The sequence below is a fragment of the Lithobates pipiens genome, unplaced genomic scaffold (assembly GCF_037356315.1).
Source record: "Lithobates pipiens isolate NorthernLeopardFrog02 unplaced genomic scaffold, aLitPip1_a1.2 Scaffold_10, whole genome shotgun sequence".
NCBI lineage: Eukaryota > Metazoa > Chordata > Amphibia > Anura > Ranidae > Lithobates > Lithobates pipiens.
This window is the reverse complement of record NW_027507686.1, coordinates 213114615-213132058: the sequence shown is the minus strand read 5'-3', so window position 1 is coordinate 213132058 and position 17444 is coordinate 213114615. Positions and strand designations below refer to the sequence as shown.

Below are 17444 nucleotides of genomic sequence, written 5' to 3'. Positions count from 1 at the left end.
CATTCACAAATGAATGTCACTGCAGTCCACCTACACAACACTGTGCATTACTTTATGTTACCACAGCACATTGGTGTGAAGGGGCCCTGACATTGGGTCCCTCCTGACTGAGGTCTAAATGGACAAGTATCTCTATTCAGTTTTACTAACACAACATAAAATATTGTTACTTGCCCAGGAGGAAAATGCCCTGCTGGACCTCCCCAGCCCCCTCCACACGCATTTATTTACAGTTGTGTGATAAAAACAATTCCCTATTACGCTCAGTACACACGACCGGACTTTTCGAGGGACTAGGTCTTTCCGACGGAGTTTCAGCGGAGTTCCGATGGACTTTCCGAATGAATGGACTTGGCCACACACAATCACACCAAAGTCCGACGGATTTGAACGTGATGACGTACGACTGGACTAGAATAAGGAAGTTCATAGCCAGTAGCCAATAGCTGCCCTAGCGTCGTTTTTTGTCCGTCGGACTAGCATACACACAAACGGATTTCTCGGTCTGGCGGAGTTTCTGTGGAAAAATTTAAAACATGTTCTATTTCTAAAGTCCGCCGGATTTTTGGCAAGCAAAGGTCCGATGGAGCCCACACAAGATCGAATTGTCCGACGAACTCGTTGCGTCGGACCTTTGCTGTCAAAAAGTCCGGTCGTGTGTACGCGGCATTAGTCTTTGGCACTGTATATACAGTACATACCCCAACCTTGTTAATTCTTGAATGGGCCAACTTTTGCTATTTTTTTATTAAACATGATCTCTTTAGGCTTTTTTGTAAGTATCATTGTGAGGGATGTGAGTGATAGGATTGTGCATTTGGTCGTAAGTGAAAACTAGGGAGATTTTCAGGGAAAGAGCTTCTATTCCTACCAGAAACCAGGGACAGGTGGTGACTATGAATACACAGTGCACAGCAAAGCTTCTCATGCATTGCTTGAGTTAACTTCACTAATTGACTCATATTTATAAATATCTTTATCGATCTGGAAGAGGTAAATAGAAAAACCTCAATGAAACAATGGACAATTATATCACAGAAGGAGAAAAACTCTTCCTGTAAGTAGTTTCATTCCCAGTCTCCAGGGGTTTTATGATCAATAAACGATAGACCATGATGTCGTTTCTTAAGAGCTGGAGGCAAAGGCAGAAGAAGACTTTTATGCACAGTACGTGAACGGACACAGTGCTAAAAAGGAATCCATCTCGAAATTAATGTTTACCTGAAAAACCTCAAATTGAGGCGATGTGCCACATACATGTTTGGAATCAACCCTAAAGCACCCTTTAAATCATTTTTAGGCTCAGGGAACCCCTGCTATAAATGATACCAACAGTTTCTTAGTACAATAGTGAAATCAAGATGTTCTAGGCGTAATAATAAAAAGTATAAAAAAGTTGCATTGCTAAAGTATGTGACACAAAAGGCGGAATCATTTTCAGTAACAACCACTAAAATGAAAATGAAAAATAATTATGTCCTTAAGGAAAAAACACAGAGAGAAACCCTTACATTGGTGGTCATGGAGAAATGCCTTCATACATTGGTGATCAATGGGAGAAGGGCATTCTTTATGGTCAGTGAGAGAGGTGCCTCCTTACATTTGTGCTTAGTGAGAACTAGAATGCCAGTTTGTTGGGCAGTGAAAATGATGCACCATTTCATTAGGAGGAAATAGGAGAAGACCATCCTTGCTTTGAGGTCAATTAGACAAAGGATGACCCTTTTATTTGTGGTCAGTGCAAAAATCAAAAGTTTTATGCCCTTAGCTTAGATGGGTAACATTGCCTCAGAACTAAAAATGCACCATCAGATGGATGTTCAATTTGCCACTGTTAAAGGAACCCCTATCAACCTTTGGAGGAGCCCTACATGAGAATGACTGGTCTATAGGCTCCATTGACAACTTTCTGCAAGGACAGCCTTTAGATCAAATATTTGCTCATTTTACTAGTCTTGACATGACTTTTGTACCAAGGTGTAGGTAACCTTATGAAATTACCATTTTTTCATTGATGCCAAAAATGTGTGGCCATCAACTACACACACCTTTGTTTTCTCCAGCTATAGACAAAGGACTACTGTCCCTTCAATAATGGTTAACTCCTCACTCATGTTATAGAAAAAGGAGTTTAGCTTTGCTAAAACAAAACAAATATGGCTTGAAGGTCAGAGAATACCAGCTTGATAAAGGTGGCAGGGCCCCTGAAACACTTAGTGGCAAGACCATCAACATCACCTCGCTGGTTTGACAGCTAGACGCTGATGCTTGCGGCTGTAGACGCCAATGGCTTGCCTGCTCTTTCTGAGGATGCACCAGCATTTCCCTCTTCACTGGTGCTACATGATTGGCACTGGCCTGTTATTTCTGTGATGTTATGTGATGACGTTGCAGGCTAAATCAAGTATTTTTACATGTAAGTGTGCTATGCTTTCAATAAATGGTATATTAACCATTCCAATAAATAAATTATAATAATAGTAATAAATCCCACTAACTTCGGCCTTCTGTGCCTGTGCTTTCCTTTACATAAGAACCTCTGATAGGAGCAGCCATTGCTCCAATAAAGTGACATGTATTAGTTATGAAAGAAATGTCATGTAAATTAAAAAATGTATTTATTAGTCGTGACATGAAGGTTAAAAGGAGGAATTAATGAACACTGTAGGGGACACAGGAGATCTATCAGACCTCAGACTTTCTTGCCAACAGAACGGTGTTATGGTGGGCCAGGTATCAGGAAAGGATAGGAATACATGACCCAGATAGGGCTGAGGGGGAAGAGTGATATTCAACAGCAAGATAATAACATTAACATAATTTAGACAGCAATTCTTTAAATACATACAAGAATTCTGATACAGCAATTAAAGCCATGTCCTTGACAGTGCCAGCCAATAACATGTTCCAATGTAAACCGGTACTGCCCGCTAGCCATCCTCAACCAGCTTAGTGGGTACACACCAGTAATTTTAACAACATTATTCACCTGGAAAAAACCTTAGTAAGTACTTTGTTAATGATAACTACATAATTATAATTATTTGTGACCATTATGGTCATATCACATGTCCAAACATTACCAAGGATCTTATCTTTTTGCCACTATCAAGGATCTGCCGATCATGCTGTGACAAAAGTACAATATGTCCCTCAGGTCCTCCATTCTCTTAGCCCTTGTACACACGGTCGGACATTCCGACCACATCTTTTTCCGACAGATTTTGTCTGAAACTGGTGTTTCATACACACGGTCGGACAAAGTTGTCGGAAAATCCGATCATTCAGAATGTGATGACGTTCGTTTGTTATGACGAGACTACATTCAGGCTAGTAGCCAATAGCTTTGGTGTCGTAATTTGATCTGAGCATGCGTGGCACTTTGTCCGATCGGAACTCTCTACAAACAATTGGACAAAGTCCAATCGGATCATGTTGTTGGAAAATTTTATATCCAGCTCTCAAACTTTGTTGGCCAGACATTCTGACGGAAAAAGTCAGATGGAGCCCACACGCGGTCGGATTATCCGGACATTTTCCGTCTGAATTTCCGACCGTGCGTACAAAGGCTAACGATACCTCAATTCCCCAAAATGATGCACTTTCAATCATAGCCATATCCAAACTTTTCCCAACAGCGGGGCAGGTGGGCCAAATTGCTCACCACACAATTGCTCACCTGTTCTCCTCAAGGTTTCCCTACGTTATGACCACCTCCTCCTTGCTCCCTACATTCCTTAAACCATTTCAAACCCATTGGTAACCCTTCTCCTGCCTTCCAGCCTACCCTGTAATGTCCCCCTTCTCTTTGTGCTAGGGCAGCCCCTTGTCTCTTTTCTAAGTATGGCTATTTTGAATAACAGACAATGACAAGGTTACTTTAATAGACAAGCCAAGTCATTCTAGAGAAGAGAAAACTTGATGAGGACGTGTGGATGGTTTACTGTCTGTGGTTTATTAAGAAAATACAACTAGAAGATGGACAACCAAATGAAAATTATTATTTATTTATTTATTACAGGCAAAAAGATATAACAAAACAAAAATTAACAGAAATAAAGAAATTAGATACAGTGATACCTCGGTTCACGAAATCCGACTCTATTCACGAACATGTGCCGCGTCCATCTTCCCTGTTCTGACACATTAATATTGAGAAGAGCAGTGCAAGATAAGAGTCTTAGGTGAACCAGTCCACCCAGATAATTCTTTCTGCCCCCTGACTACTATGAGGGTGGGCCCACTTGATCGGGAATGGAAAAACAGTTCATATGAATTCTACAACTTTATGCCCTCAGATGATTTTTTCCTGGATGCACAGTGGAGGCCTGGAGGCCAGTATACAAGTGTTTTCTGGCCTGTAGCTTAGTCATTTAAATTGGGGTTTGGGATTGTTTCAAACAAGTATTTTTACCTTTTTTTCATTTTAGATGTACACATGAAAGAGGTTGGTTTAATGTAAAAGTCTGTATTTAATATATGTTTAAAATACTGTTTTTTATACATGCATTTCATAATTTTACTGTAAATATAGAAGAAAAAGTTCAGAACAGATTAACCCGATTTACATTGAACCACATGGGAAAATTTGCCTCAGTTCACAACCAATGCAGTTCACAACCAGAGCCATTTCACAAATTAAATTTGTGAACTGAGGTACCACCAGGGCTTTTTTTCAGTGGGAATGCGGGGGAATGCAGTTCCGGCACCTCCAGAACTAAATGTATGTAATAACATGGTGTGTGGGGTGTGCTGGACGGTCTGTTGATGTTGAGTGTCTATTGTCACTGGTGAAGATCTAATTTTGCGTGAGGGTCTCTTGTTGCTGATGGGGAATATATTGTTGCTGGGGGCGTCTTATGTTGCTGGAAGGGATCTACTGTTGAGGGAGAGGTCTATTTTTACTGGTTGCTGGAGGATCTATTGATACTGGCTGCTGGGAGATCTGTTGTTGCTGCTGGGGGGTTCTAATGTTGCTTGAATGGATATTTTGTTACTAGGTGTGATATTTTCTTGTGGGTAGTTCACTGTTGATGCAGGGAAAATATTGTTGTTGGGGTGAAGTCCAATGTTGCTGGGGGAGTCTATTGTTGTGTGGGGATCTATTGCTGGGATTCTATTGTTGCTGGCTGCAGGGGATCTATTTTACTGCTTTTCTTTTTATCATGAACATGTTCCATACAAATGATTTAGCACCACAAAATGATACAGGGGGTCCCCGGGTTACAAACCCGTTAGGGACTTTCCTCCTGTTTGTAATCTGGAAATAAGTCAGCCGCGCATGAGCATAACGACACATTTCCGATGTTCCGTCGAATGCTGTTCTGCGCACGCGTGGCAAATTATGGACATTTCCGACATTTTCAGAGGCTCCGTCTGGCTGCGTATGCGCAGAACGGCAGGTGGTCCGTGCAGAACGGCAGAGGGTCCCCACAGCGCCCTGTTTGTAAGTAGGAGGGGTTCGTAAGTCGGGTGTTGGTAAGTCGGGGACCCTCTGTACTTGATTCTGTATTCTCTAAGCCCTTGTACACATGGTCGGAGATTCCGACGGAATGTGTCCTATCGGACCGTTTTGACGGATATTCCGACTGTGTTTGGTCTGCATCGGACTGTTTCCGTCGGAATATCCGATGGACCAACTTTTCCAACTTGCCGGTAAAATTTTTCGACAAAATGCTCCGATCGGACATACTCCGATCATGTGTAGCCTACTCTGACGGACAAAGTGCCATGCATGCACAGATCAAATTCCTAGACCAAAGCTATTGGCTACTAGCCTGAACGTAGTCCTGTCATAACGAAATAACGTCATCACGTTATGTACAATCGGATTTTCCGACAACTTAGTCCGATCGTGTGTATGCAACATCACTTCCGGACCTCTTCTGGAATTAATCAGTCAGAATTACTCCGACGAATTTGCTTGTCGGAATCTCCGACTGTGTGTACAAGGGCTAAAAGGGGCAGTACTGGTAGGTGGGTAGGGGGTGGAATCAAGGGATGGTGGACAGAGGCGGGTAGGGGGCAGAGACAAGGGGTGACTCAGATGGGGAGAGTTCCTGCACCTATTTTCCGAGAAAAAAAGCCCTGAGTACCACTGTACTGTATAATGCGGTTTTTATTCTGCATCCATCACTGCAAAGTTACTCAAAGCTGAAGTTTCACTTTACATTAATTCAGTGTTTAAAAAAGTTATCATTCTGCTTTCCCCAGCCAATATCTGAGCTCCATGAAACAAAAAAAAAAAAGCTTCCATGCAGCGCTTTGCTCAGTAAAAAGAACCATTACTCGCTACTAAAAATAACCTGATGTACCCGCCTCTGCCATCTCTCTTTTCATATTTCTCGTTGGCCTTGTAACCTGTTGCAGCAAACTGACTTTTCTAAAAGAAGATTATATCCTGTCAGGGAAATATCTCATTACTTTCTGTTCAGAGAGGCCCAGAATAGGAGAGCAGGGACTAATGGAGGGCCCGGGCATGACGAATGGGGACAGTGAGTGAGAAGGGGTTAAGGGGGGAAGAGCTAGTGGAGGAGGAGAGCAAGCAGGGGCGGTGTTGGGATGGAAGGAGGAGCTAGATAAATAGGGAGGCGTGGCCAAGAACGGGAGCAGAGAGGGGGGGAACAGCAGAGGAAGGAAGTTTCCCACCCACCCTCCCATTGTTTAGGGTTTGGTGTTGTTTTTCTGTGTTCTGTTGTGTTTTTTCTCTTTGCAGGTTTCGGGAGATCGGGTCGTCATAGCAGTGTTGCAGCGGGGTCTTTTGGTCTTTGATGGTGGCAAGTGAACTGATGTGATGGAATGGTGGGGGGGCTCATAGGTGGTATGTGCCCCCCTTTTTGGTGTGTCTCAGCGGAAAGGTAGACTGGCATACGGAAATGGTTGCACTGTGGGAAAGGAGGTTGTCTCCGGGCTGATAAACGACTGGAGGCCTGTTATGATAAAGTTGTTCCCTCAGTGTACTGGTGGAAAAGTGTTTAAGTGGAAAGGTAAAAAGTCGGGTGCCGTCAAAGACCAATTGACTGGGAGAAAACTACTGTTGGGGAAAATTATTGTACCTATGTTAATCAGGTTAATTTTATATTGGTTCAAAAGATATTGGTTAATAAAAGGCTGCTATGGCCGGTTACGCTCCAAATACTCCTGTGTCGCCTATTTATTTTAATGTAAAGGTTAATAGAATGGTAAAATAAAGGGGGGGAAAAGTATTAAGGGAAGGGAAGGCGGTAAAAGTTTGGAAGGAATGATATCTGGAATGCATTAGTCATGTCGATGCAACAGGAAGCGAGAGTTAATCTAGACAAAGTGAGGGAAAATTCCCCTCTTAGGCCTTATTTACATGGGCGCACTTAAAGTGATTTTTAAGGATAAGTTCACGTTTTAACAAAAATTATTACATTTACATTTTTTTGCAGGTAAAAAAATATGAATTTATTATTTTTTGTTGCAGGAGCTTGTAAAGCATTGCACCAGCGATCAGAAGATCAGAAGATCGCTGATGCCATGCAGGTCTCCTGCAGACCTGTCAGTGTATCTGCTTGCTCGTACCTCGTACGAGCAAGCTGATACACTCCGAAAGGAAGAATCAATGAACTAGCACAGTGCTCACAGTGCTGTGCTAGTTCATTGAGAACTACAAGCTGACAGCTGCTAAGGCTGTTGGGACTTGTAGTTTTCCATTTACCCAACACTGTAAATGAGTGATGCGCCCGGCCGGGTGGGCGGAGCGTCACTCGGCTGCATTTTTACTAAATTGTCACGGCTAACAGGGGGAGAAGATCCTTCATTGGTTTCTATGCAGAAGTGAGCCTGATTTTGCATTTTCCAGCTTTAGTAAATAAACCCCATTGTGTACTTAAAAGTGGGGTATGCCTGTACAGAGTTACTTTGCTCCAAGGTAGACCAATGTAATTATGTATAAATTATCCATACCTGAAATTCATCTATAAAATGAGGTCCTTGGCCTATCACCCTATTAATGATGCAGTATCTAGTGAATATAATTTTATGATCAGAATGTCATCATTATCAGCCAGTATACATTATACAATGACAGCCAGTAACAGTGAATATTTCCTCCAATCATTTCTCAAAGATCTTTTTTGATAGAACAGAACCCAGCAGTAGAACTCAGCTCACTTTCCACCATCTGGAGACCAATCATTTTGCTAATCTTTACTAACAGTGCTTGTCTTTAAGACTCAATAAATATAACTCTGACCTGAATTGCTGCAACAGCTGTAATACACTTCAATATGTGATTAAAAACCTTAAAGAAACAAATCCTTCCCGTGTTGTGTTTTGTAGTGTAGTGTACAGAGAGAGATAGAGAGTGTCCTTGTAAAGGTTTAAGGCATATATATGAATGACATATTTTTTAAGTAAGTCACATCTTTAAAGTGGTTAAAGGGAAACTACAATGGGTTTTGGTCATTTGGTTCATCTTTAAATTAAAAAAAAAAAACAAATAACAGTGTATAGCTGAAGTGTTGGAATCCGATTATACCATAAGAGGCATCACCCCCATATAAGAACACCAAATATTAGAAAATGTATCTGGGACTTTAATTATGCCTGAAATGGTAACACATATCAAAGTAATCAAATTCTTTTAAAATTCATATGAATTACAATAGTTTGATATAAATCTGCCACAAGCCTAATAAAAATACACAGAAGTCTAGTCACAATCACATAGATAATCACGCTGAGAACCATAGACTACGCATTTCACAGGACCCCCTGCTTCTTCAGGACTTTTCCGGCCTCGTATACAAATCAGAAATTCTTTGCCCATGAACTGTAAAATAGACAGCAATCACTCTATGTACATTTATATAAAAACACATTTTTTATCACATTATTAATTAATTAAATGACTACCCCTTACAGCAATCAGAGGGGAAAAAATATATTATTGCATACCATATAATCATACACAAATATCCCTGCTGGCATAACGGTAGGAAAGCTGGAATATTTGCGTATGATTATATAGTATGCAATAATAATTTTTATCTATGTGATTGTGACTGTACTTCTGTGCATTTATACAAGCCTTGTGGCAGTATTCATATGAGACTGTTATAATAAAATTTGTATGAATTTTAAAAGAATTTGATTACTTTAATTTGTGTTACCATTTGTGACATAATTAAAGTCCCAGATAACTTTTCTAATATTTGGACATCTTTAAATTATTTGTAAGAATGTAAAGTTTCAAGGGTAAGTAAAATTTCACATGAACTTTACTTACCCTAAGTGCCCGTTCACACTACCGTGACTTGTCAGGCGACTTAGTCGCCTGACAAGTTGCGCTCCGTTCTGTACTATGGAGCCGTTCTAATAGGAGCGACTCAAGTCGCTCCGACTTAGAAAAAGGTTCCTGTACTATTTTTGGGGCGACTTCAGGTGACTTGCCTTGACTTCTATACAGTAGTCGTTTTGCAAGTCGCTGCTGAAGTCGTGTGCAGGTCGCGTCTGTGAGTCGCGCTGTAAGTTGTGTCGCCCCTGTGTGAACGGGCACTAAGGCAAGAATCCTTAAACTATGGCCCTCCAGCTGTTGCGGAACTATATATCCCACAAGGCATTGTAAAACTCTGAAATTCACAGACATGACTAGGCATGATGGGAATTGTAGTTCCTGAACAACTGGAGGGCCATAGTTTGAAGACCCCTGCTCTAAGGGTTTATAACCTCATTCGCATATTACTTCATACTTCATACACAGCATCTGAGCACTACAAGCCGAAAATGCTATTTAATTCATATTAAATATTCAGCGCAAATTCACCCAACCATCCATGTCCACATGTTTTATTTTGATGAGAAATCACTTTGAAAATCACCCCCCAGCATTTCTGACTGTGGCCATCTTGATTAGAGTGAAGTTCCACTTTAACTTCAATAATTAACTTCATTAAAACCCTTATGAGGCTATGCCTAATAAACCTATACCTAAAGTTTTCTGCACAGAATAGGCATTGGCCCTCCATACAGTGCTTTTACAGCCACCAGACTCACATTTACTAGGGCCTGGGGAACATCCACCCTAAGTGCTAACAGGTTGACTGGTATAATAATAAATGAAAAACCGACGACAATCCTGGCTGATACTCATGCCAAATTCATCCTCACTTGATAATCCTGGATAACTTAAAGTGAATGTAAACTGCCACCTTGCAAAACAACCCATTCCGTTTAAAATAGAAATGAAGGGCAAACCATTTTTTTTATAGCTATAAAAAAACATTATAAATACCTTTTTTCCTTTTTTTTCATAATAAGTGAGCACATTCCCTCTGTTCTCAGCTGCATAAGAGCTGGGGGGGGGGGGGGGGGAGTGAAGCAGCAGCACACTGAGCTTGCCAGTGAATGGCTGTGCAGCGGGAGAGTGTCAGGACAAGTCTGATTATTGAAGGAGAGTACACTGAGTTCCCAGCATAGCATAGAACTGACCACGTTGTGCTCTTCTGCTTAGGATGATCAGTTTTTAATAGAAAAGCAAGGGGACTAGCAGGAAAACCAGAGATTTCACATAAAGGAAGCAATACAAAGAGAAGGGGATACTTTTTCATACAAGTACATGGTAAAGCAAGCACATATCAGGAATATGAAGTTTTGGGGTAACAAACGCTTAAATCTCAGCCTAATTGGTTGAATGATTTTATGTTGATAATTTGATTCCATAGTGAGATGACTCCCTGAGGCCCTTCCTCTCCACTTCATTGCCTCCCCCCTCTTCTATCCTGATCTCTTTTCTGTGCCTATCTCTTCCCTTTTCTTTACTTTTCTCTTTTCTCCACCTTTACAATCTGACATCTTCTTACCAGATCTAAAACCTTTCCCCCCCCAATATCCCTTAAATTATCCCTATCTATGCCCTTCCCTTAGCTATAAATGGAATGGTTTCCAGAACTCTATGCATATTTTCATTCCAGAACTATTGAATTTATAAAGGGGACCCTTACATTGCATATCCCAGACTGTGCTACTAAATGGTTGATACATCATTGCCATTTCTGTAAGCTGTTGACCACCTATATATTTCAACGTCAATTTATGTACGTCATTGACAATAATGTTAGCTTGGTTTATTGTTCAACAAACACCTGTAAAAGAAAATTTATTTTCCCTACTCTAACTCTACACTGACCTTATCTAACTCACCTTACATAGTTACATAATTAATCTGCTTGAAAAAAGACAAAAGTCCATCCAGGTCAACCAACATAGGAAAAAAAAACCACAAACAAATAGAAAACCTAAATATACACTACCCTATACCCACAGTTGATCCAGATGAAGGTATCCACTTTTTTGTAAATATTTAATTATATCTTTTCATGTGACAACACTGAAGAAATGACACTTTGCTACAATGTAATGTAGTGAGTGTACAGCTTGTATAACAGTGTAAATTTGCTGTCCCCTCAAAATAACTCAACACACAGCCATTAGTGTCTAAACCGCTGGCAACAAAAGTGAGTACACCCCTAAGTGAAAATGTCCAAATTGGGCCAAATTAGCAATTTTCCCTCCCCGTGTCATGTGACTCGTTAGTGTTACAAGGTCTCAGGTGTGAATGGGGAGCAGGGGTGATAAATTTGGTGTTATCGCTCTCACTCTCTCATACTGGTCATTGGAAGTTCAACATGGCACCTCATGGCAAAGAACTCTCAGAGGATCTGTTGCTCTACATAAAGATGGCCAAGGCTATAAGATGATTGTCAAGACCCTGAAACTGAGCTGCAGCATGGTGGCCAAGACCATACAGCGGTTTAACAGGACAGGTTCCATTTAGAAAAGCCCTCGCCATGGCCGTCCAAAGAAGTTGAGTGCATGTGCTCAGCATCATATGCAGAGGTTGTCTTTGGGAAATAGACATATGAGTGGTGCCAGAATTACTGCAGAGGTTGAAGGGGTGAGTGGTCACCCTGTCAGTGCTCAGACCATACGTGCCAAACTGTATCTAATTGGTCTGCATGGCTGTCATCCCAGAAGTAAGCCTCTTCTAAAGATGATGTACAAGAAAGCCCGCAAACAGTTAGCTGAAGAAAAGAAGACTAAGGACATGGATTACTGCAACCATGTCCTGTGGTCTGATGAGACCAAGATAAAATGATTTGGTTCAGATGTGTTAAGCATATGTGGTGGCAACCAGGTGAGGAGTACAAAGACAAGTGTGTCTTGCCTACAGTCAAGCATGGTGGTGGGAGTGTCATGGTCTGGGGCTGCATGAGTGCTGCTGGCACTGGGGAGCTAGTTCATTGAGGGAACCATGAATGCCAACATGTATTGCGCCATACTGAAACAGAGCATAATCCCCTCCCTTTAGAGACTGGGCCACAAGGCAGTATTCCAACACGACAACGACCCCAAACACACCTCTAAGATTACCACTGCCTTGCTAAAGAAGCTGAGGGTAAAGGTGGTGGACTGGCCAAGCATGTCTCCAGACCTAAACCCTAGGTGGAGGAATGCTCTGGTGAACTCCATGCCCAAGAGGGTTAAGGCAGTGCTGGAAAATAATGGTGACTACACAAAATATAGACACTTTGGGCCTAATTTGGATGTTTTCACTTAGGGGTGTATTCAATTTTTTTGCCACCGGTTTAGACATTAATGACTGTGTGTTGAGTTATTTTGAGGGGACAGCAAATGTACACAGTTATGCAAGCTGTACACGCAATACTTTACATTGTAGCAAAGTGTAATGTAAAAAAATGTGAGGGGTGTACTCACTTTTGTGAGATATTATATATTATGTACATTAAGGAAAGAATCCTGGTCTTTTTTAAAACAATCTATTGAGCTGGCCAGAACCAGCTCTTGAGGGAGTCTATTCCACATTTTCACAGCTCACACTGTGAAAAAGCCTTTGGAGATTAAATCTCTTTTCCTCCAGATGTAAAGAGTGCCCCCTTGCCCTCTGTGATACATAACTCTGAAATCACTATATGGACTACTTATGTATTTGTACATGTTGTACTATTCCCCCTTAATCTCCTCTTCTCAAGAGAGAATACATTCAATTCCTCTAATCATTCCTCATAGCTGAGCTCCTCTATGCCTCTCATCAGCTGGGTTGCCTTTCTCTGCACTTTCTCCAGTCCCCTAATGTTCTTCTGGTGCCTGAAACTGAACTGCATATTCCAGATGAGGTTTTACTAATGATTTGTGTAGGCGGGAAAAACTTATTTTAAAATGAAGAATTTTACTAGATTTGGAAATCACAGCTTGGCATTGCATGCTATTATTAAGCTTATGATCTAGCAGAACACCCAAGTCCTTTGCCACCATGGATTCCACCAGTTGTACTTTCCCTAGTATGTATGATGCATGCATATTCTTAGCCCCCAAGTGCATAAATTTACATTTATCAACATTAAACCTCATCTGTCACATAGTTGCCCAATTAAACAGTGAATTAAGGTCGGCTTGTAAGTTGGGGACCTCATGTAGGAATGTCATTGCACTGAATAGCTTGGTGTCATCTGCAAAGACTGAAATAGTACTTTTAATTCCAGGCTCTATATCATTTATAAATATATTATAAATAAATTATAATATATATAATATATATATATATATATATATATATATATATATATTTATATATATATAGATAGATAGATATAGATATATTAAAAAGTCACAACACTGAACCTTGGGGTACACCACTAATAACCTCAGAGTATGAATCATTAACCACTATTCTGAATTTGGTCTTTTTGGACAGTTTTCTATCCATTTACAAACTGATTTTTCCAAGCCTGCTGCAAAATCCAAGTATACCACATCCACAGCCACCCCTCTGTCTAAGGTTTTGCTCACCTCCTAATAAAAAGAAATCAGATTTGTCTGACAACTTCTGTCTTACATGACTCTGAGCTGAATTTTGCTTACAATGTTTTTTCTAGCAAAAAATCATCTATGTGGTCTTTTATTAAATTCTTCCGTAGCTTCCTGACTATAGAAGTTAAACTAACAGGTCTATAGCTACTTGGTATAGACTTTGACCCCTTTTCAAATATAGGCACCATGTTGGCCCTACGCCAATCCAGTGGTACCACTCCAGTCATTAAAAATGAGAAACAATGGCTTTGAAATGACAGAGCTCAATTCTTTGCCATCTGGTCCAGGTACTTTATTCACCTTTATTCTGTCTAAATATTTATGGACCATATTCATTTTGAGCCATTGTGGATCAATTAGGGCTGTGTCAATATCATCCACAATACGGACATGAGGAACCCCCCCGCCAATTATCCATTGTATGCACATGTAGAGCTAAAGAAGGTAACTAATACTTTTGCCTTCAAATAGTCCCCAGTCACCCACTTCAGATTATTTTGTAAAGAGTCTACATTCTCAGTGTTGACCTTTGTACTATTTCTTTGGGTTTTTCCTATTATCTTTCGCAATCTGTCATTCATTTAACCTTACTTTAGCTGCATATTTATAGTTATAGTTATTTAGAGTTATAGGGTTCTTGCAGCTCCTCCTCCTGCTGGTCTGGGTTTGTTCCCACTGTCTGCAAATGTATGGGAGAACCCCACAGACCTCAGCGGGACTCTCCCTCAGACAGGCATCATTCACACTCTGAAGGACGTAAATCACATCTTCCTTTCAATAAATGGATGAAAACCAAGCAGGGAGGAGGAAACCTCAATCAGATGACCTGTCAAAGTAATGTGACCGGCCTCTCCAGCAGTCATGGAATGGTGTCTATAGCATTATATACCATGGAACACCACAGACTCCACACTAGTTCAGAGAAGATTGGAGTGAATCCAATTTTTGCTTTAAATTGGTTCATTAGAATCAGTGATTGAGTACATGAATTAGGGTTGCCACCTTTTCTTCAAGCCAATCCCAAACACTTTACAGGTCTGGGAAACCTTTGGGTGCCCCAAGGAGAGTAGTAATGCATTGCACATATTGTTCCGTAGCTAACATTGGGTGTGGCCAAATTTCTCTTGCTGACATCATTGCCCTGCCTTCAGTGATGCCGAACCTGCCCCCAGACTGCCGCCTGCAGCTCCCGGAGGGCAAAAGATTTGTGTGGAACTATCTTGGTTACTTGGGGAGCCACAGCCTGGCCTGGATAATGTGTCCGGGTTATAGTATGCCTGAAACCCGGACACATGATTCAAAACCCGGTCTGTCCGGGTGAATCCCAGACAGGTGGCAACCCTGACATGAATGCAGATCAGGAGTTGTTCCACTTGATGATCTGCATGCATCCCAGTTTTTTGAGATGGTAAAGGGAGAATCAGTATAGTGCAGAGTATGCATGCAAAGGACCACTGACTGCTTCTTAAACTACTAATTTTGCACAACACTGTCTTTCTAATGCCGCGTACACACGAGCGGACTGTATGGCGTACTTAGTTCGTCATACAATCCGACGGACAGTCCGTCGTACTTTCCACTGAACGGACTTGACCACACACGGATGCACAAACAGTCCGTCGAAAGCTTGTGCGGTGACGTGTACAGCACGTACGACGGGACTAGAAATAGGAAGTCCAAGACACAGCAAAGCACCCTTCCGCCGTGTAAATCCTTTCTGAGCATGTGCCATTCTTAGTCCGTCGAACTAGCATACTGACGACCGTATTGTCCACTGAAACCAAAGTACGACGGACAGAATTTCGAAAAAAACGAAATACTTAGTACGCCGGACTGCACGCTGAAAAAGTCAGCTGAAGCCCACACACGAGCGGATTGTCCGCTGAAATGTGTTTCGACGGACTAAGTACGCCATACAGTCCGCTCGTGTGTACGCGGCATAAGAATGCAAAAAATTTATAGGTTGGGAAAAAAGAATTAGTGCGCTAAAACACTGTCAATAGTTAGTTTATCTGTTACAGAGATTTATAAATCAGACCAAAAAGATGAACAGCAGAGGAGGAAAGAACAATAGAGTGAATTGTTTCTAAAAGAGGGAGAGTCACTTCAAAAAGGGAACTATGAGAGCTTCAAATCTGCACACTTGTGCCAGGTCAGTGACACAAAGGGGGAGATTTACTAAAACTGAAGCACTCAAAATCTGGATGAATGAATGAATGAAATACTTGTATAGCGCACAATGTGAACTGAATCGCCTCTAGGCACTGTGGTGAGCTTTGATCATCTGCTAAAAGAGGAAGGTCTTGAGTTTTTTCCTAAAAGCCAGGTGATTTTCTTCCAGGCGGATGTTGCTTGGTAGAGCATTCCATAGCCGAGGCCCTTGGACAGCGAATCTTCGATCACCCTTGGATCTATACCGGGCTTTGGGCACGAGGAGGAGGTTTTTGTTGGCTCAGCTCTGCATGGTAGCCAATCAGCTTCTAACCTTAGCTTGTTCATTTGAGCTTTGACAACAAAACCTGGAAGTTGATTGTTTTATATGCAAATCTGCAACAGATTTTACACGTTCCAATTTTAGTAAATCCCCCCCCCATAGGGGTTGATTTACAAAAGCCAGATTATACTGTGCACTTTGTAAATGCAGTTGCGCCCACAAAGTTTAGTGAATATGGGAAAGCTTAATTTTGTAAAGGTTACCCAACCTTAAGAAAAAAAAAAGCATTTTTGCTTGCACATGATTGGATGATGGAAATCACATTCGTTAAGCTCAGGGCAAAATGACTGCAACTGCACTTGCAAAGTTCAGAGTCTATTTTCCTTTACTAAAACAATCCCAAAACGTTTTAAGTGGTTCCAAAGCCTTAGTTTTTTTTTACCAATTCTATGCATTAAGGTGAAAACCCTTCTGTGCTGCAGCTGCCCTCCAGACCCCCCTTTTTTTATACCTGAGCATGATCCGATCCAGTGTTGTGCAGAAGCATTAATTGGATAGATTGATAGCAACGGGAGCGATTTTACTGCGGTCAATCAAAACTTGTAACATGAGAGCGGGGGCGAGTCCCACTGCCTGTGTCAATGGAGGCGGCATCGGGACTCGGGACCGGGCACGCACAGGTGCCCCCAGGAAAGTGGCTTTTACTGGGGGGATACGATGAAGAGGAGGGGCATGGAGCGCTGGTGGGGGACCCCAGAAGAGGATTATCAGGGCTGCTATGTGCAAAACAGTACAGGTAACTATAGGCATGTGTAGCACTAACCCCCGAAAGAGCTGCTGGTTATTTTTGGGCTTACCATTACCTTCCGTTCTCCTTGTTGCACGTCTAGGGGATGTCCCGTGATAGATGGCCCAGTAACTTGAGACTGACAATAGATCCACTTGAATGTATTTTATTTGCAAAAACTCAGACAATTGAACAGTCTTTCAACTTGGGATCAGAGGGTTGGAAAGGGAAGTTCAGGTACTCTTAATGTTAAAGTCCAAAAACGGTAAAGAACTTGCTTACTTTGACTGCATCCAGATGAAAATAGCCATTCACAGCTGGATGATCACTCAGGTTGGACAGTCCCTCTCTCACAAGGCCTAGCAGCCA

The 17444-nt window shown here is 41.5% G+C and overlaps 1 protein-coding gene across 4 annotated transcripts in view; it reads right to left on the bottom strand.

Moving 5' to 3' along the window:
* Positions 1-17444, bottom strand: part of SYT9 (synaptotagmin 9) — a 298848-nt gene that overhangs the window by 246143 nt on the left and 35261 nt on the right. The window lies entirely within an intron of this gene.